Source organism: Acomys russatus, chromosome 8 (assembly GCF_903995435.1).
Source record: "Acomys russatus chromosome 8, mAcoRus1.1, whole genome shotgun sequence".
NCBI lineage: Eukaryota > Metazoa > Chordata > Mammalia > Rodentia > Muridae > Acomys > Acomys russatus.
Genome location: NC_067144.1, coordinates 61768736 through 61795165, shown reverse-complemented (window position 1 = coordinate 61795165; position 26430 = coordinate 61768736).

Below are 26430 nucleotides of genomic sequence, written 5' to 3'. Positions count from 1 at the left end.
GTATAGAATTATTTTAACATGTGATAAGATTGTACCTCCTCTCTGGCACTAAGGTCATCAACCATCCCTGACCTTCATGGCTCCATTTCTAGGTTAACTATATTCAGTTTAATAACACACGTCACCTTTTTATTTTCTTATTTATTGAAATCTTGAGTTTATTAACATTCTACATTTTATTTATTTTTATTAATATATTTTATTATATTTCTTTTAAGATATCCATTTATATTATTACACAGGAATAAAATAAATTACATACAGCAGGATGAATCAGGAGACAATCAGGAATTATGTAAATGTTACATTCATAGTGATTTGGCTATTTGTATTTGGCAAACTTGAAATAAACATTTTTCGTATCTTGTTGGGTCTTAATTCTTGAATGGAGATTAATATCTATCATATCTCATCTCTATTAACTTAAAACATCTATCTTGATATAAAAAAATCTTAACCACTAACCTACTAAACTTAATTGACAGACTAAACTATCTGGTCTTCTACCCTATCAAAGACATGAAAAGGGATAAATATTAAATACTTGAGTGAACCTCGAGTGCAAGTTAGCAGATTCCAAAATGAAAAAAAGTAACTGAGACAATTTACTGCCTGAGCAGTCACCCAAAGCTCTCTATAACGTTGGCGCATCTTCTTATGCCTTCTGGCCCACTATATCTGACAGACATATTTGCGAGGCAGGAACTATTGAGGGCTTGCTTACTCTGCTTTCTATTTTCTGTTGCTTCTAAATAGAAAAAAGAAACATACTCTTTATTTTGGTTCTAGAACACCAACTTCACTCTCTCTTATGCCCATGACAGTGTGCTGATCCCTATAAGCCTAAAACAAGCAGAGCCAATGTTCCCAAGCTGAAGCCTCCAAAACAGGAAGCATAATAGCCACTTTCCTCTCTCATAACAATTTGTCTTTTATATTTGGGTTAGGTAGTGATGAAAACTGAATAACATAATCCATGTTCCTTTCCATAGATTTTGGGCTTGTACTTTGAGAGTAAGGCATTTTCTTTTTTTTTTCTCTCTCTGTTTATCTTTAAAAATAATTTTAATTTATTATAATTTATTCAGGTTACATCCTGACTGTTATCCCCTCATTTTTATCTGCCTGTTTCCACCCTCGGTCCTTCTTCTGCCCTATTCCCTTTGCCTAGACCTCTGACAGAAGGGGACCTCTTCCCCTTAAGTTTGAACACAACCTATAGGGTCTCATCCTGAGAGCCGGCTTACCTTTCCTCTGTGTGCCCACAGGACCTCCACACAAAGGAAAAGTGATCAAATTGGTGCATGAGAGTTCATACCACAGGCAATCCTGACTCTCCCCACAAGTGTGGAGAATGAGGTGTCCATTGGCTATACCTGAACAGGGGATCTAAGTTTACTGCATGCATAGTCCTTGGTTGCTCCTACAGTTTATGAATCCACCCCCACCCCGACCCCGATTCCCATCCAGATCTTCTGACCTTAATGGTCTCCTTGTGGGGATCCTGAACTCTCTGGGTCCTTCAATCATTGAAATTTGCAGGCAAATGGGTAGAACTAGAAATACTCATTCTGAGTGAGGTAATCAAGATCTAGAAAGACACGAATGGTATATACTCACTTATAAGTGGATATTAGCCCAACATAGATGTCCTCTGAGAGACACTACCCAGTAGGGGATTGGGACAGATGTTGAGACTCTCTGCTGGAATGCTGATAATAAAACATTTTTATATTTTACTTGATATGTTTATTTTTTCCTGTAGATACTTTTTCTGTTAACTAATTGTATCCTTTCTTTCATGATACTGTTTACTTTTTAATATTCATTTTATTTGATAAGAAGAAATTGCATATTTTCTTTGTGTGGTAGGGATAAGTTTTATTTTGTTTGGATACGAAGACCAAAGCTGGTGTGTTAAAGGCTTGTTTATCAGCAGGCAGGCTTTACATAATTGATTAGGTCATAAGAGCTCTTACTTAATTGATGAATTGCCCATTGGTGGCTTCACCATTTCACAACAATGGACGTGTTGGAGAAATTTTAAGTGAGACACAGCTAAATGAAGTAGATTACAGAGGACTGCACTTAAATAGCACCCCTTGCCTCTGCCCTGATTTCTTTGCTTCCTGGTTTCCAAGCCTTGAACATGTGGCACTACCATGATGTATTTATATCTAACCATAGGCTCAGAGACTTTGGTTCAAGTAACAATGACCAAAACCACTGTTACTCAAAATTTAATTTAATAAACTTCAATATTTATATGAGAGAGAGAGAGAGACAGAGGCAGAGACAGAGAAAGAGAGAGAGAGACAGAGACAGAGATGGAGAGAGAGAGATAGACAGAGACAGAGACAGAGAAACGATATTGAAGATCCAGTTGAACAAGCCAGTAAGCAGTGTGTCTCCGTAGTCCACTCTTCATTTCCTGCTTCTGCATTCCTGTCTTGTACTCCTTCACTGGTCCATCTGTGAACTATAATTGATAAAATTAAATAAAGCTTTCTACTAAAAACTGCTCTTGTCCAAAAAGGAAATAATAAAACACTCTGTGAGTTTACACATGATCAAACATTATCAGAGCATTTATGTACAATATTACATGACATCTAACTATTAACTCAATGAGTATTTTGTTACATTAAGACAGAGAGAGGAAGAAAACTAGAATGTGTTGGTCATTTTAATGAATTTGAAGATTTAGTTTCAACTATTAAAAGCTGCCCATAATTCTTTAATATTACTGACCTAGCTAATACTGGAGAGATTCATCCAGTTGTACATTTAAAATGTTGAGCTATGTTGATAAAAGAAAGGAATCTCTTAAACTTACCATATCTCAGTTTTCTGAATATGTGAGGTGCAAATCAATCCTGAAAAGTGAACTCCATGAAACTAGCTTATTATTATATGTCTCTCATAGATAATGCAAAATCCAGCAAATTTACTTTAATAATTAAATGGATACTTTAAATTGTGGAGGGAAACCTCTAGTACAATGGTCATTGGTTATAATGTGCAGTGATAAGAGTTTTTGGTCCTTCTTTCAATGTGCTTCCACCTGTGGTCAGTTTTAACATTTCTAGGAGGCATCTACCAGATATCATGTTTACAAATGGAGAAATGTCTTTTCTGCTGAGAAGATATTTCATTATTTTTACCATTGTTGAATTATCTGGATTCACCCATCTATTAACCTATCTGTCTAATCTTTTACTTAGCAACATCTATCAGATATTTATCATATACATAACCTAGATTTTGATTATGCAATTTAAATAACAATCTAGCACTGCCCTTACAAGACTCTGCTTTTTCATATTCTCCTATTGTCTTATCATTTATGAAGTCCTTATATACAGTCCTTATATACATCTTAGTTTCTGCATTTCCAGTCTATAATTTCCATGTTATAATAATAAAGCCATGTAGCATATATATTTTAGTAGTTTTCAAGCAACAGTCTCCCCAAAGATACACACCATTTTTAAAATATCTTACTATATAAATCTTGGTAATTAAAACCAGTTCATTATGCTTCTTACACAAAAGCAATTATCAAATCTGATATGCTATGAATATTTCAGTAAGCAATAAAGTGTCTCTTAAAAATGGTGCATTTTTAAACTTTAATAGATAACATGTAAATATGCTTAGAAATCCCTGGTGTTGAAACTTTTACAAAATATAATCTGAGAGCCATAGAGTACCATTGCTGTAGGTGGATATGGAAGACTAACACCAAATATAGAAGATGAAGCAACAGTATAGATAAAAGTGAAGATAACGAATTTTTAAGTGAGAAAGCCACTACCACTGAGCAAAAGAAAGCACTGATTCCACAGTGCCCACTGCCCTTATAATTTTATGTTACCTCAGCAATTTCCTCATCTACATGATGTATTACCTCCAAACGTTAACGGAAAGCTATGAACATTAGGTGTGAGACTTAACTACTTCCAATGTCCTCACTCAAATGACATTTAGAAGGGCCAATATCTGAATTTTAATTTGTTAGTAAACCTAATGACTTTAGTAACAAACATACACAAAACTGAAACTATTCCAATTAATAAAGGGGTTTTGGTTTTGTGAAGACTATTGGGAAGTTTAATTAGCTCTGAATGGCACTGATATCTTCTTCAACTTTCGGAAATTTGCATTAGTGTACAAAATTACCTGTGAAAAGAAGCTGGAAAAAAGCAAACCTAAAACAAACAAACACAATGAGAAAAACTCCAAATATTTTCTACTGAATTATTTTCATTGTGAAGAGGTATAAATGCCTTTTATTTTTAACATATCAGGCTTCTGACATTTGGTTTAGTACAGGAAAACTCATTGAACACAAAGAAGAACATCTGCAGGAATCCTATAGATTAGTTTATATTCAGTGGGGAGACGCAAGATGCTTTCCTGGGTAGAAATATGACAAAAATAATTACCACCACTTCCATCCAGCATTCTACCTAACATCTTAACTAACATAATATGACCAACAAAACAAATGTTCACAGATCAAAAAAGAATGAATTGTCTTTTCTACTCATTAAACAACTGTCTACGCAGAAACTACAAAGAATGTACAAAACTCACTGGGAGTGAAAATTGAATCTGGCAAATATAATTTACAAAAGTACTTTACAAGTACATGTAACAAAAATAATTACCTATAAAGTAAAACTCATCAGGAAAAAGAGACACTAACTTCATTGCATAGGTAACAACGTATCCTTTAAAAAAGATATGAGATTTACTTAAATACATGATTTCTTAAGTATGGTTTACTTAAAGATTTTCTGAAATGCAATGGTTTAGTTAATACCTGACTTACTTAAAACTTCAAAAGTAGTTAAAAACCTAAATAAACTGATATATTCCATGTTCTTGGAGAGGAGGGCTTAGCACCTCCTGACTATTTGGGCAACTAGGTTGTAGAAATTCAGCTAATAATACTTAAAAAGAAACTCAGAAAAACTTTGTAGAATTCAATATGTTGTAAATTTAATATGTAACATAAAAAGCTCCTGAAACCCAATCAATGTAGTGGATAAAAGAAGTTGGAGTTTAAAAGTATGAAGCTTCATGACATTGTAGCACTAGCGTAGTCAAGACTGTGTTAGAGACAGAATAGGTTTTAAATGTACTTGACACAACTTCCCAGTGTATGTTGTTCAATGTTACCTTAAAATGACAAATAAAAGCATCATCGTCTTAAATTTATTTTGTTTTTACATTTTTATAATACTGGATATACAAAACTAATTTCAAGGTTTTTATATAAAACTTAAGTTAGTTAACTTGAAAAGTCACCCTTAGACTATATTTTTAATTTTTATTCTTCTCTCATTCTGACTGTCCTCCCATTGCCTCACCCAGTCCCTTCCAATCTCCACTTTCTCTCCAGGACTAACTGACCCACTTCCCTTCAGAGAAGAACAGACTTCACAGATATATCATTCAAACATGTACAATTAGACGAAGGGCACAAGATGTCATGTATCAAGCCTGGGTAAGGAAATCCAGTAGTAGGATAAGGATTCCAGAACTGAAATCATATTTTGACTAATTTTCTTTTCCTCCTTATTTTCTTTAATTTCTAAGTAGTTTTTAAATAAGTATTTTTCAACATAAAGAATCCTTTTGATTTATCTTCTACACACTACAGTTAATACAGAACTTGGTTATATGATGTTTATAAAAATCCAAGATCAGATTTTAAATATTTTTTTCATATTTCCAATTAATCTATTGATTTCCAGTTAGATTTTAAAATAATGAATCTGTGTCCTTTATCACAGCCAATATACTGTGCAATCATCCTTGAGAGATTAGTGAAATGGACAGAGTGACAACCTGAAAGCTTTGTATAGTTTCAGAACTTCTTTCTGGTCTTCGTAGTAATGCATGCTGAGCGTACACAGCTTACATATTAAGCTGTGATTTCACTCAGTCTGAGACTGAAAAGAATAATTACTTCATAACTTGTCTGTTACATGGTGTCTGATCAGGTCCTAATCTGTGCGTACTACTTTAGTATTGCAGGATTAATCAAAACAACACTGTATGTTTTGGTATGGAATAATTCTTAGCAGTCTTGGACTCTTATCTATTGACAGGGATAGGGTTAACTCGCTTCAACTGACAGACATGTAAAGGTAAAATTCAAATTAAAGTTTTGGTCCTTCTCTCCTTCTCCACATTTCCACAAGTCTCCCAAAGCATGTGTGTGTTGGGGGGAAGAATCTAGAGGGGACAGGAACTCTACAAGAAGAACAATAGGGCCAACTAACAAGGGCCTGTGGAGACTCAAGCACCAACAAAGGACCTTGCATGGATTGGACCTAGTCCTCCTACACAGAAGTAGTAGGTGGGCAGCTCAGGCTTCATGTGGGTCCACTAGTAAAGGGAGCAGGGTTGTCTCTGAGATGGACTATGTTGCCGGCTTTTTATCACTTCTATTTGGCAGGAGTACCTTGCCACAAAGGGGAAGAGGATTCACTCAGGCCTAATGTGACTTGCTGAGCTACCATAGGCTAGTGGGGGGCTTGCATTTTCTGAGGAATATGGGAGGGGATGGGGGAAGAGGGAAGAGAGATGTGAGTGACCGAAGAGGAAGGATGGGTTACTACTGGGATGAAAAGTGAATAAGTAAGTTAATTAGTAAAAAATAGGAAAAATTGAAATGTAAGAAAAAATGTTTGTAAATCATTTCAATAAAGTGATAAATAAGCTAGTTCCAGGGACAGGATAAAGGAATACAGAGAAAAAAGCACGAGGTAATGCATTTTTTTATTTAACAATAAGTAAATTAATTTTTGAATGTGAGAAAATTATGAAACAATTCCTTTCAACAATATTTTGCCTTTGTTTTATTTCTTACACCTTTTCAATATGAAAAAGAGATTTCTAAATTATGAAATTGTCATAAGTAATAAGAGAATATCAATGATAGTGCTCAAAATGTGCCACAACAAAATGCCTTAGACTAAGTGGTTTCACAATAAATATTTGGGTATTTCCCACATAACTAAGTGACCATTACCATGTGTTATTAGATCAGATATCCTCTGTACCCTCTCTTGCAGGAAGTCACTTTACTTTTATATGCTCATAAGATTTTCTCTTCTTGTATAAAAGTATCTGTTGTCTCTGTATACATTTTAATTTCCTGTTTTTCAGGACATTACTTTCACACTGGTTAGGCCACTCCTTTCCCAGTGACTCATTCATACTTTTTCTTTAAAGATTATTTGTGGGTGAGAACTTCAGTGTAAAACTCAGCCAACAATAAGAAACTGAAATTTACCATCATGGTGAATTCTTTTTCTCTGATGTCATCTGTGTCTCTACAGCCATTTTGGATTCAGGAAATGGCAGGGGGAGGACTCAGAAACTAATTACCTTTCATGGCCATGGATTTGGCATTCCTCTCTCTGTCCTGTAGCTTTATCAATTTCTGCAGAGAGCCTCTGATTTTCCTGTAAGCCTAATAGCAAGATATTAAAAATTCATCGGGGTAAATCAGACTGCATCTGAGCCATTTTATGAGGCTTGTTCTTAATTTGAAGCTCAGATTATATAATTTTTAGATTGAAGACAATAATTTAAGTATGGAAAAACACATTTTCCTTCATACTTTTTCTCAATCCTGAATCTGTTTTTCCTATAAACAATATAAATAGGATATCATAGGGCAAAAGGCACTAGAGATGGCATAACAAACAAACAGATTTATTTAAAATATTCCCAATTCAAACTTTCCCTATGGGAACTGCTTTGTATCCTGAAGTCTACAAATGAATAAAAAGTTGTGTTTCCTGATAATGTATAATGAATTAAATATAAAACAGCAAGCAGATCTTAGCTCTTTCACAGCAATATAAGGAAAATATATAGAAAATTAAGTAAAGTTTAATTCTGTATACATATAAATGAGTACTTAAACATACTATAATCTATCCTTTAATTCAATGATCTGCAGAAGTTAATCACTTCCCTCCTTTTTCTAATCAACTATTTTTATTTATAAAATCTTTTATAAACCTACTTATTTTGATCTCTCGAAAAATTTATTTTCTTTTTTTTTTTTCTTTTTTCTTTTTTTTCTTTTTTCTTTTTTTGGAAATGCCTTGTTTTCTCCTGCCAGGCAGGGGACACAGCAGCACGCTCCATAGCCTCCCCTCCGGAAGATGCCTGCAGGTGCCCAAGGGCAACCAGGTTAGACCCTGCCTATCCTTTCTTCTGGCAACCTTAGACACAGTAAGCAGCCAGACTTCAGAAGTGAGTAGTCTGCTATTCCCTGAGCTCTATTATCTGGCTGAAGGCTCTGCATGACTCCATGAGAAGTCCTGTTGAACAGAAACATTCAGCCAATGTTCCTGGGACCACAGACAGCCATCTGGCTAATGGCCAGTGTAAGAACACAACCAAAAAGATCCAGGGCAATATGGCCTCACTAGAACCAAACTATCTTATTAAAGTAAGCTCTAGACATCATGACAAAGCAGAATCAAAGGAAGCCAATCTTAAAAACCACCTTATAAAGATAATAGAGCCCCTAAAATAGGACATGAATAAATCCCTTAAAGAAATACAATAAAATTTAATCAAATATGTAAAGGAAATGAATAATTATCTTAGAGAAATGTAGGAAAGTACAATTAAACAATGGAAGAAAATAAATAAAACTGTTCAAGACCTGAAAATAGAAATAGAGCAATAAAAAAAAAAAAAACCCACAAATTGAAACAATCATGGAGACAGAAAACCTAGGAGAGAAAACAGGAACTACAGACATAAGCATCACTGACAGAATACAAGATAGAGAAGAGAGAATCTCAAGTTTAGAAGCCACAATTAAAGAAATCAAAATATCAGTCAATGAAAATTTTAAATATAAAAAGATCCTGACACAAAAACATACAAGAAATTTGAAACATTATAAAAAAGACCAAACCTAAGAGTAACAGAGACAGAAGATCCAAGCTACCAGCTCCAAGGCCACAAAAATCATAGGAAAAACCTCAATCAAATTAGAAATAAAAAGATTCAAGAATTTTACAGAACACTAAATAGATTGGATCAGAAAAGAAAATCCTCCTACCTCATATTAATAAAAACACTCAATCTACAGAATAAAGAAAAATTATTAAAAACTGTAAGGTAAAAAGGTCATGTCACATATAAAGGCAGACCTATCATAATTACACCTGACTTCTCAACAGAAACTCTAAAATCCAGAAGGGACAGGCAAGATATCTTACAAACATTACAAGGCCACATATGTATTATACCTGAGTACTATACCTAGCAAAAAATTTATCGCCACCAATGAAGAAAACAAGATATTCCAGGACAAAAACAAATTTAAATACTATCTACCCACAGATCCAGCTCTACAGAAGGCACTAGAAGGAAAATTCCAACCTAAGGAGGCTAACGTCACCCAGGAATACATACAAAAATAAATAAACCCATGATAGCAAAATCAAAAGAAGAGAAACACATATATATCACACATAAACACTCTACTATTAACAATATCAATATAACAGGAATTAACAATCATTGGTCATTAATATTTCTCAATATTATTGGACTCAACTGCCCAATAAAAAGACACAGGTTACAAGAACAGATTTGAAACAGGACACATCATTCTGTTGCATATAAGAAACACAGCTTAACAACAAAGATGGATGTTATCTTTTAGGAGAGGGTCATATGAGCACATGAACTCAATAAGCAAACTTGAATAGCCATTCTAGCATCTAATAAAACAGATATTCAACTAAAATTAATCAAAAGAGATGGGGAAGGACACTCCCTACTTATTAAAGGTAAAATCCACGAAGATGACGTCTCAATTCTTAACATCTATGCCCAAAATAGAAGGGCATCCACATTTGTAAAAGAAATATTACTAAAGTTTGAATCATACATCAAACCCCATACATTAAGAGTAAGGACTTCAACACCCCTTCATCACCAATGTATAGAACTTCAAGACAGATATTAAACAAACAAACAAAAAATAATGAAACTAACAGATGTCATGATGCAAAGTGACAGATATCGCCAAAACATTTCACCCAAACACCAAAGAATTTCAAAATTTCTCAGAAACTTGTGGAACTTTCTCCAAAATTGACCAATACTTGGTCACAAAATAAGCCTAAACAGATACACAACTGAAATAACTTATTGTTAGTTTAGACCACCATGGCTTAAAGCTAAAGAGAACTTTTCAAAGGATCAATGAAACCACATGCTCGATCTTTGAGAAAAATCAACAAGATTGACAACCCCTAGCAAGATTATATAAAAGACAGAGAGACAGTATCTAATTTAACAAAATAAGAAATGAAAAGGGAGACATAATAGACATTGAGGAAATCCAAGGAATCAAAAGATCAAATAATCAATACGTCTTACGTCAAAAGGCACAAAATTGGAAATTCTAAAGGAAATGGATAATTTTCTTGATAGATTTCACTTGTTGAAGTTAAATCCAGATAAGGTAAATGGTTTAAACAGGCCCATAATTCCTACAGAAATAGAAGCAGTCATCAAAAGTCACCCAATTTAAAAAAAAAACTCGGGTACAGATTGATTTAGTGCAGAATTCTAACACACTTTCAACGAAGATCTAATTCTAACATTCCTCAAACTATTTCACAAAATAAGAACATTACTAAACTCAATTATGAAGACAAGGACACCTTTTTACCTGAAACACACAAAGACTCAACAAAGAAAGAGGACATAGGAGAAGACCGAAATATCTTCAATTCTCATGGATCAGTAGGATTAACATTGTATAAATGGCCATCTTACCAAAAGCAATCTATAGATTAAATGTAATTCCCATCAAAATACCAATGCAATGTTTTACAGATTTTGAAAGAACAATTCTCAACCTCATATGGAAAAAGAAAAATCCCTGAATACCTAAAACAAAAGTATACAATAAAAGAACTTTTGGAGATATCTCTATCATTGTTTTCATGCTGTACTACAGGGCAATATTAATAAAAAACTACAGAGCACTGGAATAGAAACAGGTTGAACAATGGAAATTAATTAAAGAATCAGGAATAAACTCACACACCTAGGGATACTTGATTTTTAACAAAGAACCCAAAACTGTGCAATGGAAAAAGAGAAAGCATCTTCAACACATGATGCTGGTCTAACTGAATGTCTACATATAGAAAAATGCAAATAAATCCATAATTATCTTTCTATGCAAAATTCAAGTCTAAGTAGATGAAAGACTTTTACACAAAATCTGAAAACACTAAATCTATTAGAAGAGAAAATGAGGAATAGCCTTGAACTCATTGACACAGAAGACAACATCCAGAATAGAACAGCTCAGGCACTAAGATCAGCAATTAATAAATGGGACTTCTTGAAATTGAAATGCTTCTGTAAGGCAAAGAATACTGTCAAGATAACAAAATGGCAGCCTACAGATTAGAAAAAGATCTTCACCAACCCTACATCTGACAGGGGACTAATATTCAAAATATATAATGAACTCAAGAAATTACACAACACACCAAATAATGCAACTAAAATGGCACACAGAGAAAAACAGAATTCTCAATAGAGGAATGTTAAATGACAAAGACATACTTAAAGAAATGTTCAAAGTCCTAATTCAAAGGGGTATTACAAATAAAAATACCTCCATCAGAGTGGCCAAGATCAAAAACTCAAGTGACCATACATGCTGCTGAGAATATGGTGAAAAGGAAAAGTCCTCCATTGCTGGTGAGAGAGCAAAGTTGTACAATCACTTTGGAATTCCATCTGGTGCTTTTTCAGAAAATTAGGATTAGTTCCACCTGAAGACTCTTTACCACTTTACCACTCCTGAACATACATCCTAAAGATTTTACAATATACAACAAGAATTTTTGCTCAACTATGTATATAGCAGTTTATTCATAATAGTCAGAAACTGAAAACAACCCAGACGTCTATCAACCATAGATAAAGAAACTACAGTAAAATTTACACAATAAAGACTACTCAACTATTAAAAACAAGGAAATCATGAAATTTGCATGCAAGTGGATGTACCATGAAAAGATCATCCTGAGTGAGGTAACCTATACCCAAAAAGACACATATGGTATGTACTCATTTATAGGTGCATATGAGCCATAAGGTATAGGATAACCATATTACAATTCAGAGACCCAAAGAGGCTAAATAACAAGGAGAGCCAAAGGGGAAAATGTTTGAATGTCACTCAAAGGTGAAATAGAATAGACACGATGTGATTGAAGAGAGCAAGTAGGATAAAAGAGGGAGAACTGAGGGAAATGAGGTTGGTGATTAGATTATGAGAGTCAAGGGGCCAGGAGGAGAGAGGGCTTGGAGAGAAAAGAGAAACCATGGCTGGAGGAATCTCTGAGACAATCTAGAGATCTAAGATAGGCTAGGCTTCTGGGAGAATATGGAGGTGACTCTAGCTGAGACCCCTAGTAGCAGAGCTCATGAAGACTGAAGAGACCACCCTTTAACAAGACTGGATTCCCAGTGGATGGAAGGGAACACCAACCCACCCACAAAAACTTTGAGTTAAAATTCACCCTGCCTGCAAGACGTTAGAGTTAAAGATAGAGCAGAGATTGAGGGACTGCCCAACCAATGCCTGACTAAACCTGAGACACATCCTATGGGAGAAAGCCAACCGCTTACACTACTAAGGACACTCTGCTATGCTTGAACACAAGAACCTTCCACAGTGATCATCTTAGAGGCTCTACTGAGCAACAGATTGAAAGAGATGCTGAGACTCACAGACAAACAATGAGTGAAGTATAGGGAGACTTGTGGAAGAATGGGGAGAAAGAAAGAAGGAAAAGGAGAGGAAGACCAATGAGCCAAATAACCTGGGCTGAGCATGTCCCACGGAGACTGAAGCACCAAAGAAGGACCATGAATTGACTGTACCTAGGCTGCTACACATATGTATCCAATGGGAAGCTTGGTCTTCATGGACCTCACCTTGTAAGTAAGACGAGGCAATGTCTCTGACAAAGTATCAGTTCCTGACTTTACAGGCCACATTAGAAGAGGATGTACTCAGTCCTGAAGACATTTGGTGGGCTGGGGTGCGGGGGGATCATTGTTCCTAATGGATAGGGGAGAAATATAGGAAAGAGAAAGTGTGGGTGGAATTGGGAGGAGGAGAGGGAAGGGGTTTCATTTGGGGTGTAAAGTGACAGGAAGAAAGAAAGAAAGAAAGAAAGAAAGAAAGAAAGAAAGAAAGAAAGAAAGAAAGAAAGAAAAAAAGAAAGAAAGACTGACAGTCAGAGAGACAGATGAAAAGAAAGCCTCCCCATTTTGGCAAGAAAAAAATGCATGATTCATTATCAACAAACATTAGACAATAATGTGACCATTAGTGATTCTCAGCTTCTTTCAGAAATGCTGATGAAGCACTTGGCTTGCTCTATCATGGCCTTAGTGATATTTTATTAATCAATACTCATGTAAATCTTTTTAAAAATAAAAGTGTTCAGAAGAATGCAAGTTAGTCCTTTTGAGAATAAAAGAGTGATAATACATTTCATGCTTTTTAAACAGAATACTTTTGTTAACTTTGACAATTTAAATTTCATTATACAAACAATGTTTATGTATACATATGCTATATATAATATATGTTATATGTTATATATTATATATATTCAACTTCCTTTCCTACTCATTTTCCTCCTACTTCATGGATCCTGCTTTTTTGCTGTTGTTTGGAAAGTTGACTCATCTTATTGACTTAATCTTGTGAAGATAATCACAGCTGATGTGAATTCATGAGGACAGCAGTCATATCATCTCTTAAGATGGCATTTCATGTCATTTCTCCACAGCTTTTACATTCTTTATAACTGTCATCTGCAATATTCCCTGAGTCTCTCACACAGGGATTGATATAGATGTTCACTTTAGGTGAGCTGAATGGGTATGGCAGTGCGAAGGTTCTGAGAGAAGTGGAGCAGAATCAAAATCATCAAATGTATTAAAGCAAAAAAATATTACAAATTGAAAAACCATTTTCCATATGTTGACATGATATGAGTTAGTATGCTAATTATAAAGAGAAGTTTCTCTGGCCAAAATTGAGATTAGCACTAATATATGACATAATAATAAATATGTAAAGAGTATATATTTATAACATGTCATTGGTAAAACAATAATAGTAGATTCCTCCCTGAGACCTGTTTTTACAGAGGCATATGTTTTTGATTAGGTTCACAATGCCAGGACTCCATTTCTTCCTGTTGAGCAGGCCTCAAATCTTTTCCAAGAGTATATTAGTACTGCTGTGATTGTCATGCCATTATTGTAAGAATAAGTAATTTTTGCCTGGAATGTCAGTATTATCACGTATTAGATTGGTCACAAATGCCCTATTTACCCTGGCAGTCAACATAGAACCTCCTTGCACTATGAATACCAGCTAGCAGGGAATTTGTGTCATGTCAGTTTCAGCTACATTTCTCTATGTGCTACATCCAAAGTCTGTCATGTCTTCAGCAGTAGAGCCTTAAAATCTAGTTCTGGTGGGTATCCAAGAAAATGAAAATTGCATTTTTCTTCAGAGCTAAATAAAATTCAGTTGTGCATTTTTGCAATATTTTTACCATCAATGTCCATTCATTATTCTATGGACATAAAGGATGATTGTATTTTCTAGATGCTATGAACAGAATGAACTTGGAAGCCTGAATTTCTCTGTAGAAGTCATTTGGATATATGTCCACAAGAATATTTTATATTAGGGTAATTTATTTCCTGTTTTTTGTATGCTTCACATGTTATAGATACTAGTTTACTGTCAGATTTATAGGTGATAAAACTTTTATCCCCTCTGATATGGTATTTTTTATTTAATTAATGTTTTCAATTGCTGTAAAATACTATAATTACAGGAGATCCACTTCGTTGATTATTAACCTTATTTCTTATGTGATGGGAGATTTATCTGGAAAGTTCATACTTATGTTTATATAATAAAGTGTCCTCCATCTGTTTTTCCTCTGGGAATTTTAGAGCTTCAAGACTTATGTTGATATACTTCATTCACTAAAACGTTTAATGGAACATCACTGAATATATTTCTGTCAATAAGACAGAAAATTTTCAACATTGGTTATTTTAAACCCAGAGTTAGGATGATCTCATAATTGATGTTTTTCTCAGCTTCTTCCTTTGTTTTTTCAGTTTTCATTAACAAGTTATATTCATGGTTAGGTTTATTCCCTGGTGAGTTTTTGTTTTGTTTGGTTTTGGTTTTGAGTCTATAATAAATGGAATAGCTTTGAACTCAGAGAACTAATTGCCTCTTCCACCATAGTACTTGATAACCTTTGGTCCTTAATTATACTTGACCTAAAGATCATAAGTTCTATTTTATTGTTGAAAACAGTATGATTTCATTGACAATAGATGCTGCTCAGTTTTGCATATGTACCATTTTTAAAATTACACTATGGACTACTACTCAGCTATAAAAAACAAAGAAATATAGAATTTGTAGACAAATGGATGGAACTACAAATCATACTGAGTGCGTTAACACAGAAGCAGAAAGACTCACGTGGTATATACTCACTTATAATTGGACACTAGCCCAAGAGTCATATCACATGATAGTCTTCACTTACCAGGAGATTTGCATAGGTGTGAGGATATCCTATTAGGGAGTCTAGGTGAGAGAAGTATGGGAGAATGGGGAAATAGAAGGATCCAGAGGGTCTTAGAAGCCTACAAGAAGAACGTTATGACAGGTGGATCTGGGCCCAGGGGTTCTGCTCAAACTATGGCACCAACCAAGGACAACACTTGCAGTAAACATTGCAGCACTTCTCAGATCTAGCCAATAAACAAGACATTCTCCACAGTTGTGTGGAGAGCATGGACTGACTGCACATGAACTCTGGTGACCCATATTTGACCACCTCCCAGTGGTGGTGAGGCCTGGTGGCACTCAGAGAAAAAATAAACAGGCCACCAAGATGAGACTTGATAGCCTATGACCATATAGTGTGGGAGGAGGTCCCCCTCGGTCACAGACATAGGACAGGGGAATAGGGTGAAAATGAGAGGGAGGCAAGAATGGGAGGAAACAAGGGATAGGATAACAGTGGAAATGCAATCTGAATAAATTAAATTAAAAAAGCAACTTAAAAATAATAAAATGGCATGATAGATCAACTTGAAAAGAAAATTCATTTGCAACTTACTTCATGAGAGTGAATCCCAGCCTAACCCTGCTTGAGTAGGCAATAATCAGAGACTAGAGTAAAGTCAAATGCTACTGGCTAAATAACAAAAAGGTATTAATAATATGACTCTTAGTAGTAATATTTCATTTACAGTGAGACAATGTTCAATTATTCATGTGTGCCAATTTTCTTTATTCATTTTCAAACAATTTTACTTTATCTTCTTATATTTTATTTTGTCATGTCTCGTTGTCATCTCTTAGAAGCCTGTTCTTTTCTCATAAAGACAAAAAGGAAGTAGTTCTTAATGTGAAGTGAGTTGGAGAGAAACTGAGATGAGTAGAGGGAGTTGAAAAGATAATCAAGATATGTTGTAGGAAAAAAGTTTTTTATGTATATATTTATATTAGGTGTTGATATGTTTTTGACTAGGTAGTAGTTGATAGATATGAAATATTATAGATATGGATATACATTCAGAATTTTAGATGCAACAAGGTAGGAAAGATGTTTTCTTCAAGGTTGCCAAATACAAATAGATAAAAAAGTATAAATATAACATTTATATAATTATTATTTGTTTCATGGTTCTCATTGCTGTAGGTAGTTTATTATATATATATGTGTAATAATGTAAATATATGTAAAAATACAAAATGGAAAAAGTCTAAAAGAGCATTAAAATTAAATCATATTATCTATAATTATGTATTTATGATGTAGTATGTGATTTCTTTTTCTATATAAATACAGTAGTTATAATTTAGAAGAACTCCTTACTTAACAAGGGAAATTTTTTCATGCAGATTTTACTAAAATTAACTTTGAAAAAACCTTATAGAATCAAGGTTGGAGGTATTGTGAACTGTGCTTCACAGTGTAAACTTTTTCTGTAGTAAGTACCGAAGTTTAGATTGATAATGTACCAGGCAAGTGTTATGAAATTTTAATGAGGTAAATACATTGCATAGATTGTGTCAAGAACAGAAATCTTGAAAGCAAATGTGCAATTCTCAGCTGAACAGAGAAGGAAATGGAAATAGAATGGTAGAAGGTGGGTAAAACGGACTTTAGTGTGGACAATCTTGGAATAGTAAAATTTATGTGATATAATACAAGTATAAAAATAAATTCATAATAGCCAGAACATGGAAACAGCCTAAGTGTCCCTCAGTAGAAGAGTGGATAAAGAAACTGTGGTACATATACACTATGGAATACTACTCAGCTATTAAAAACAAGGAATTCCCGAAATTTGTGGATAAATGGATTGAGCTAGAAATGATCATAATGAGTGAGTTAACCCAGAATCAGAAAGAATCAAATGGTATATACTCACTTATATCTGCATACTAGCCCAAGGGGCATGTCCCACAAAAGCCTTCACTTACCAGGAAACTGGGACAGAGGGGAAGGCATCCTATTGGGACTCTAAATGAGAGACGCATGGGAGAACAGCAAAATAAAAGGATCCAGAGGGTCCTAGAAATCTACAAGTAGAACAATATGATAGGCAGATTTGGGCCCAGGGGTCCCGCTCAAACTAAGGCACCAGCCAAGGACAATACAGGAGGTAAACTTTAAACCCCTTCCCAGATCTAGCCAATGGTCAGAATATTCTCCACAGTTGAGTGGAGAGTGTGATACGACTTTCTCACGTGTTCTGGTGCCTCACATTTGACCATGTCTCCTGGAGGGGGAGACCTGGTAGCACTCAGAGGAAGGACAGCAAGTAGCCAAGAAGAGACTTGATACCCTATGAGAATATATAGGGGGACGTAATCCCCCTCAGGAACAGTCATAGGGGAGGGGAATAATGGGAAAATGGGGGGGGGGGAGGAATGGGAGGATACAAGGGATGGGATAAACATTGAGATGTAACAAGAATAAATTAATAAAAAAAAATAAAAAATAAAATGTGAATATATTGTTATTAGAGACATGAATATTTGGTATGTTTTTGAAATTCAAATCAGTCAAGATATTGACATTGTTTCTATGTGTTCAGAACACTGGCAAGCTTCTCTTTCAATCATGTTTGATTTCTATTTCAGAAGAATGGATTTTTGTGTGGATAAACATTCTCAAGATTATACAAACAAAGATAATTTTATAGCTATTGGATTTGAAATCTGTATGACCTGTCTCAGGTTATAGACCCTACATATGAATGAGAGTTACGGCTCTGGATACTAAACACATATACTCATCCATTTATGTGCATATTTCTTTTTTTATAATTTTATTTCATAATATATATTAAATATCTGTGTCTTTATATATTTTAAATATAAATCTTTTCATAATTTACTGGAGCTTAATAGGCTAATAGAACATATACACATTAGCATTAATTAATATTAATAATGTAATTTGTTCTACCAGAGAATAACACGTTATTTGTAATTCCCACTGAGGTAGGTATGAGGATGTGACTTATGTCCTACAATACGTTGTCTTCAGTATCATCTATGAACAAACCCCAAGGAAATTAGAAAGCATCTACCAAAACCACAAATTGAGGAAAGTGTTCAGTAATTAAATTCAAACTCTTAAACAAAACAAAAACATAAAAGTTGATGACCTGCAACATATTATTTAAAATAAATGGGAGTTATAAAGAATAAAATGTCTAGTAAAACAGAGATTAATTAAAAGCTACTACATTTAAAACCAATTCAAGAGAAATCACGTTAAATCCATTCCTTGACATCAGTGATATGCATGAGAAATAATTTGTCACTCCTGGTATAAGGTGTATATTGGACAAAACAATGTATGTTTTAAGATTTTAGGTTTGTCTACCTGATTTAACTTCAAGGGAGACTTGATAAAGTATAATTAATATGTAAAATATATTGAATGATTTAATGTGCAGCCAATAGTAAGTAGTATCACCCTTGCCTTGGTATACCTGTTCTTATTTCATAGCCCACTCATCATAAGAACCATCCTCTGATGGACGGTCATGGTCTTTTATGACTTCACAAGGGTCTTTGCGTGCTAGTCATAAAAATTGAAACAAAAGCTATATAAACTTGTTAGAAATAGAGTGTAAACCAACAAATACTTAACTTTCATTAGGTAAAACATGAAAAATACATCATAAAACTTCTATATTAGTAACTTGAATTTGTCTATGATTCTATTTACTTGATAATAAGTACTACATATATCAAGGAAATATATATAAGTTGATGACCTGTTTTATGACATTTATATGCTTGAAAATCACTTTCAACTCAGTTGTATCCAAAAGTCTTGTAATTTAAGTATATAAAAATATTACTCTCACTCTGATGTTTTTGTTATTTTATCTCTCTCCAGATATAAAATTTATTTCTATGGAAATACATGGAATATTGACAGAGTTTTATACCTTGTGGATATTGGTATTTTAATAAATATTGCCTGCTTGGTGAATTAAAGGCATAAAATTGATTAAAATATATAAAATAATTGCTAGAAGAGGATAAGTATCATTTTGAAGATTTCTCAGTGCAATAAACCAATTCTTTAGTTCTTCAGTAAAGTAAAGTGTGATCAACTAACAATGAATTATGACAAAAAAGCTTGAAGGATGGTATGATTGAAGAAATTAAAAGAAAGTTAGGCAAAAAAGAGGAAGAAGAGAGCATAGGTGAGGAGAGAAAATAAAAAATATTCATGAAAAATTGTCTTGGAATATTGCAACCTAAAAAGAGAGGAGATTGAAATACTGACTCCAAAATATTATATATATATCATTTAAACTTCTATTTATTTTTATTTATAAATAATTAAATTACAATTTAATTATATATTCATGTTATATATAATTTATATCTATATAAATACATATCATATGTTTTAATCATGTATAGATATAATTCTAAACAATTTTAATGAAAATTATTAAAAATTTTAAAATCTTAATAGGAATTCCTAGTGTGTATTCAGGTGTGCAAGAAATATTACACTTTTGTAACTTCAAGATGTTTTAGTTATCAACTTTCACAAATGAAGTTATTCTTTCCTCCAATAGATTGTTTCCGTAGGGGCATATAAGCTTAAAGAAGTTAATTAGGAAGTGATCTGCGGAGTAACACCTTTTAATAAATGGCAGAAGCAGAAAAAGGAGAGAAAAGTGGGGCTGCCAGTCTACTTATACATGGCCACTGCAATGCCCTGGGACGTAGGGGCTTATCCTCTTCTGGTTTGGAAAGAATGATCTGGGCAATTGAAACTGAACGCCATCTTGCAAAGAAATGTAGACTAATAAACAGGAGGAAATGTGAGTACATGTGACTGAAGGAATGTTTTCCTCAGTTTTGAGATCATCTTTGGCAGTGTAAAAAAGGCAACTGAGTGAGTGATTTACTATACATACTGTATTAAGTTTGTATATGTTGACAGCTTTTTACCGTCCTCTGAATCAAATGAGCACAGGAAGCTTAATTCATCCTCTGGGGTTACTGGCATATAAGAATCACATCTTGATCAATGTCAGCAAAGGAGAGAGAGAGTAGAAGCCAAGAATATTTACAGCCGAACCATGGAAAATGAATATTCTGTCATCACACTTTGATATATCTGATGCCTAGATTCTGAAATGACACTATACCATACAGTTCCTATACTTTCTCTATACTTTCTACTCCTGTATCTGACCCAGAAGGTCTGAAATTGGAGGCAATGGTGATGCTGTTCCTTTTTATAACAAACTCTGAATCCACATCACAATGTGTTTCCTCACATTTGCGTTATCATTATTCCAACACTGGCCAAAAATCTTGAAGGAGAGTACATTGATCTGTCTTTTTAAACTATAAATATTGTGGTAGCTAGTTTCATTAAGATTTGATAGACTCTAGAGTCATTCTGGAAGAAGGAACCTCAGATGATAAAGACCCCTTCACAATATGAACTATTGGGAAGAATGTAGTTTATTTTCTCAGTTGATGGGAGGCTCATATCTGGGCTGGTGATGCCAGATGCTAGAAACCAGACTAAAATGGCCCTGGAGATGACACCAATGAACAGCACTCCTCCACAGCCTCTATCAGGTCCTACCATTCAGGACCCTTCTTGACCTCATGACATGACTTTCCTGAAAACCCTTTTCTTTTCTGTTGCTTTGCTATGATATTTTCCCCATAGGAATATAAACCTAACTAAGACATAGACCTTGCCGTGTTAGTGCCTGGCAAATACAAAGTTCTACTTTGCCAATAGAACTCGTAAAAATAAAACTTTTGTTTTCATTCAGAAGGTTTTCATTTCTTCATTTTCTAGGTGGTTTACTTAGACACAGTCTGTATTTTTCATGAAGGTTATGCAAGGTAGTCTCACTCGATTTTCTACATAATGATATGATTTTATCTTTGGAAACTTATATGAAAATTACTAGGTTACTTCTTTCACAATTAACCTAACTTTTTCTCTTAGGTTACTAGTAACCACCTACCTGATAAATGTACATATAATATTTTACTAATATCCATGCAGATTCTTTCTTTAATATATTTACTGTTTAATGAATATTGCATCTCTAAACTCCTTGTTGCTATTTCTAGGCAAGGACCAGAATAGAAGCTTTCATATTTGGCTTTGAGAGATCCAGGGTGTTAATGATACCATTAACATAGTTGTTGCCTATCATCATGAGAGAACCACGGGTCTGCTTTAATAAGAGTTATTGATTTGGCCTCTGTGTTTATTTGATTCTGAAGTTAATGGTAAAATTATATCTCAACATTGTTTTGTATAATCACTCTCCTGACTTGTTTTATAATGCCTAAGACTCCACTCTAAAGCTCAGAGAAATATTTCTTCAGCCATATGCATTTATGTGTTTCTTAGAATCAATCTTATTCTGATTGTGGTATGACATTCAATTTAAATTCCTCAAATCACTCTGAAGATTTTGTGTAATTACTCATCAAGTTAGTAATATTTTAGTGCTTGAATGAATATATAAATTGCACTTGATGCTTTCATATTCTATTCATTTTCTCCTATTGTTTTCCAATCCCAGATATCTTCCTGCTATTTTTCTCTTCTTGTGAATAAAATGCACATTTTCAGACAATTAATCAAGCCAAAATAAATTAAACTACCCTAGAGTGCTTTAAGTCTATAGAAGCAATTAATCATCAAGTACTTTAGTTTCTATTTCTTAATTAATTATTGAATTTGACCTCTGATCCACAAACTGCAACCCAGACACTTCTTTTGTCACATAGTTGTAATTTCTTTACCAGTCTGGGCCATGTCTGGGGATATCTTCAGTAACTGAACGTTCTGAGTATATGTACAATGGTGGTTTCCAACTCAGAAGGCCTATAAGATCCAGTGTTCTTACACCCAAATCATATGCATATCGAGATGTACTGTGAAATTTTCTTAAGATGCTTCTTGAACAATTTTTTTGATTGGTCACTTAAGTATATTAAGTATATTAAGAAATCTCAAAGGACTGGGGAGAACATTTTATAGGTTATAGTAGTGAGTGAAAATTCAAATTTACCGTGATAACCTCTATTATAGTTGAGGGTACACTTGGCATTTTTAAGTTGACATTTTTGTCACATATAATTTTCACCACCTTTGTATGCTTCACATAAGTTGTACTGGAAGCTGACCTGCATTTTCAGTATATATAAATTACAAGTCAAAAAATAAAATATGTGAATTAAGTATGGAAAAGGATAGCATATAGTCATGATAAAAATGTAAGAATATTACACAATTTTAAAAATAGTTCTTCTAATAATATAAACAAACTATTATATCTAAAGTATCAGAATATTGTGATCATTCATTTTTAAAATGGGATAATAATTACATTTTGAACTTTGTTCTAATCCCTTATCTGCTTGGTTTACAACAGTCTTAAAGACATAATGTAAACATAAACCCTAAAAACATAATAAAAATATGCTAATAGGGTAGCAGTGAGGACTATATTTCCCCAATTCAGAATTTTTTACAAAGCATTTCTTTTCATCAAAATATGTAGGCAAATTCATTTCACTTTATATATGCTTTTTCTGCTACTGCTATGACTTACCTAAAGCCAAATTTGTCTATGATTTGAAATTCCACTATTTATTTAGACTTGTACAAAGTAAAAATGTAATGTTATGAGTAATTACTGACTTTAAAATTATGTAATTTATCTTTATTAAATAGATCTTAGTAATGTTCTACAACTGTTAGTACATCCATTTAATTTATAACAGTAGTAAAGAATGCCTCATATTCATCTGGAAAAAAACTTCTATCATTATTGGATATTCTGTGATAAAGTTATATTGATTTAATAAAATAATACACATCATAATCTTCACCTAAGGTAGTCATTGTATACCCATGACCTAAATTATTCCAATAAATAGGAAAGGATCCCCTAACATTGTGTGTTTTTATGAAAAGGGGATGAATAAAGTGATAGTTAATATAAAATTACATTTAGTCCCAAAATAAGCATACTTAAAAGGCCTGTAACTCATAAAATTAAAAACAAACTAATAGAATTGGTCATACAAACTGCAGTAATACGTAGAGAATCTTACTAGACTAGGTAAAGTTGAATTAGTAAACATATGTTTGATAAAATATTTAACTAAATTTTCTTATTGCTAAATGCTAATTTATATTTAGTTTATTACAGGGTACAGAAAAAATATAAGCATAGACTATCTTAATTTACCTAACCTATTACTGAAAAAAATGGAAAAAATTTGAGACTTTGAACCTCAAATTTCTAATTGACCTATAATATGCTTTCTGCTACCTGACATACTATCAAGAGCTAAGGCCAGCCTTTCTGAAATGTATATTTTATGAAAATGTTCTTATTATAACCGTTCTGTACACATTTAATATAACTGTAAATATAATCATTCACTTAATTTTCTCAAGTACTTTTTCCCCATTTTTTGCTCTTTAAAATAACAAGAAAGTACTGTTTAAGTCCTTTCATTAAGAAATGCTCCCTAAAATCTACAAAGTCTAAGCCATTGGGCCTCATACATTATCACATTGTATTTTTTAAAAGCTATTAAAATTAAATCATTAGTGAAATGAGGTAAGCACATCTCTAAGCTTCCCATTAACACAGCCAGTATTGCTTGTTCTAAACAGAAAAATTTTATATGCAGAGAAAAGCTTTATCACTTCCCACTCTAGCCTTCGATGGCTGAAATGTCATGTAAAATATCAACTTTCAGGGATGGAGAGGATGGCTCTGAGGTTAAGAGCACTTACTGCTCTTAGAGATCCTGAGTTCAAATCCCAGCAACCACATGGTGGCTCACAATTATCTATAATGAAATCTGATACTCTCTTTTGGCATGCAGGCAGGCACACATGAAAGCAGAATCCTGTATACATGATAAATAAATAAATCTTTTAAAAATTATCAACTTTCAGAAAAGCCTACGGTAAAATAATTCCTGTCAATAAATATCTAGATAGCTAATTAAAAAGAGGAAAAAGATTTCATTATTTGTTTCCTTAAAAATCAGTTCATGTGTAGATTTCAACAAAAGAAAATACAATTAACAATTTATCTAACTTCCCTAGTCAAAAAAAAAAAAAACCAAAAATAAAAACAAAAAAAAACAAAACCCAGAGGATACAAAACAAAACAAAAATGCAACAGTTTTTTGGGGGCTTTCTTATCAGTGGGAATATATCTTATATATTTTATCCACCTATTTACCTACTTAACACATATATTATATATCATATATGCATATTTTATAGTATATTTATTATAATATATATATCATATACACATACATATATAGCTTATAAGATTGAAGAAAACAATTTACTTACCTATCTCTATCTATCTATCTATCTATCTATCTATCTATCTATCTATCTATTTATTTATCTATCATCTATCTATCTTTGTTTGTTTGCTTTGAAGCAGGGAATCTCTGTGAGCCTTGGCTGTCCTGGACTTGCCATGTAAACCTGGCTGGCTTCAAACTCACAGAGACCTGCTTGTCTCTGCCTTCCAAAGTGCTAGGTATTCAGGTGTGCACCACCTGAGCAATAATCACACCATGTAAGTCTCTTACTCTTGTACACCCTACCATGTGGGGTCCAGTCTGTAAAGGTCGTTTTTATTTTCTCAGATGAGCGGAGATAAGAACTATAGCCAAGTTTTGTGAATACATGGTGTAGATTGAACCAGAGTGTTTCCATCTGTCTATCCCCGTGCCCAGGCCTGGAAGCTTCCAGCTGCCTTACAATCTAATCTTCTACAAGGCAGGACCTTAAAGACTTCAGTTTGTAGACTCTATTAACATAAGCTTAGAATGTTGGCTGGTTCTACTCAGCTGTTTTAGGTCAAACCCCCTTTCCTCTGATTGGGAAAAAACAGTCTTTGTACTCCACAAACTAAACTGCTCAAACTCAACTGCACCAAACCATATTATACTCCCAAATTCTCTACTAAACTGTCTCTATAAACTCCACCTTATTCCTCCCTCCCTTTCTCTTCCTCCTTCTCCCAACTTCCCCGGCCCCTGTCCCCCGCCCCCCCCCCAGCCTGCATTTGGGATTAAACTGTGTCTGCATTCAAGCCAAAGGGATAAAAGGTAGTTTTTCCAGCCACAGTAGCCCTGCCGCTGGTTTACACTTTCTCTACTCTAGTCTTTATGCCCACTGGCAAGCTACTTGACACAATGAGTCATTGTGCTATGCTAGGCTCTGAAGGTTGAGTACAAATACAAAAGTATCTTTCCTCCATTGGCTTATCATTCGTACTAAAGCAAGCATAAGTCTGAAATGGCCTGGAAGCATGCCAACACAGCAGCTAGGAATCCAGTATTAGAACACATAGAGGAACCATTCTAAGCACCATCAAACACATTTTTAAAAAGGAAGGGTCTCTAACATCTTCCTTAGTAGCCCATGCGGATCACATGTAGTTACATAAAACAAATGAAACAAGTAAGTATAATTTACTCCCAAGCCTTTCAAATATAAATATGCCTTATTGTCCAATATTTTCACTTTCCTTTTATGGAAAAGGAGATTTTTTTCATGCAACATATTTGATTACAGTGTCCTCCCAAGTCCCTCCTAGATGCTCACCACATCTCATCTCATCTCATCCAAGTCCACACCTTTCTGTGTCTCATTAGAAACCAACAGGCATATAGAAAATACAAAT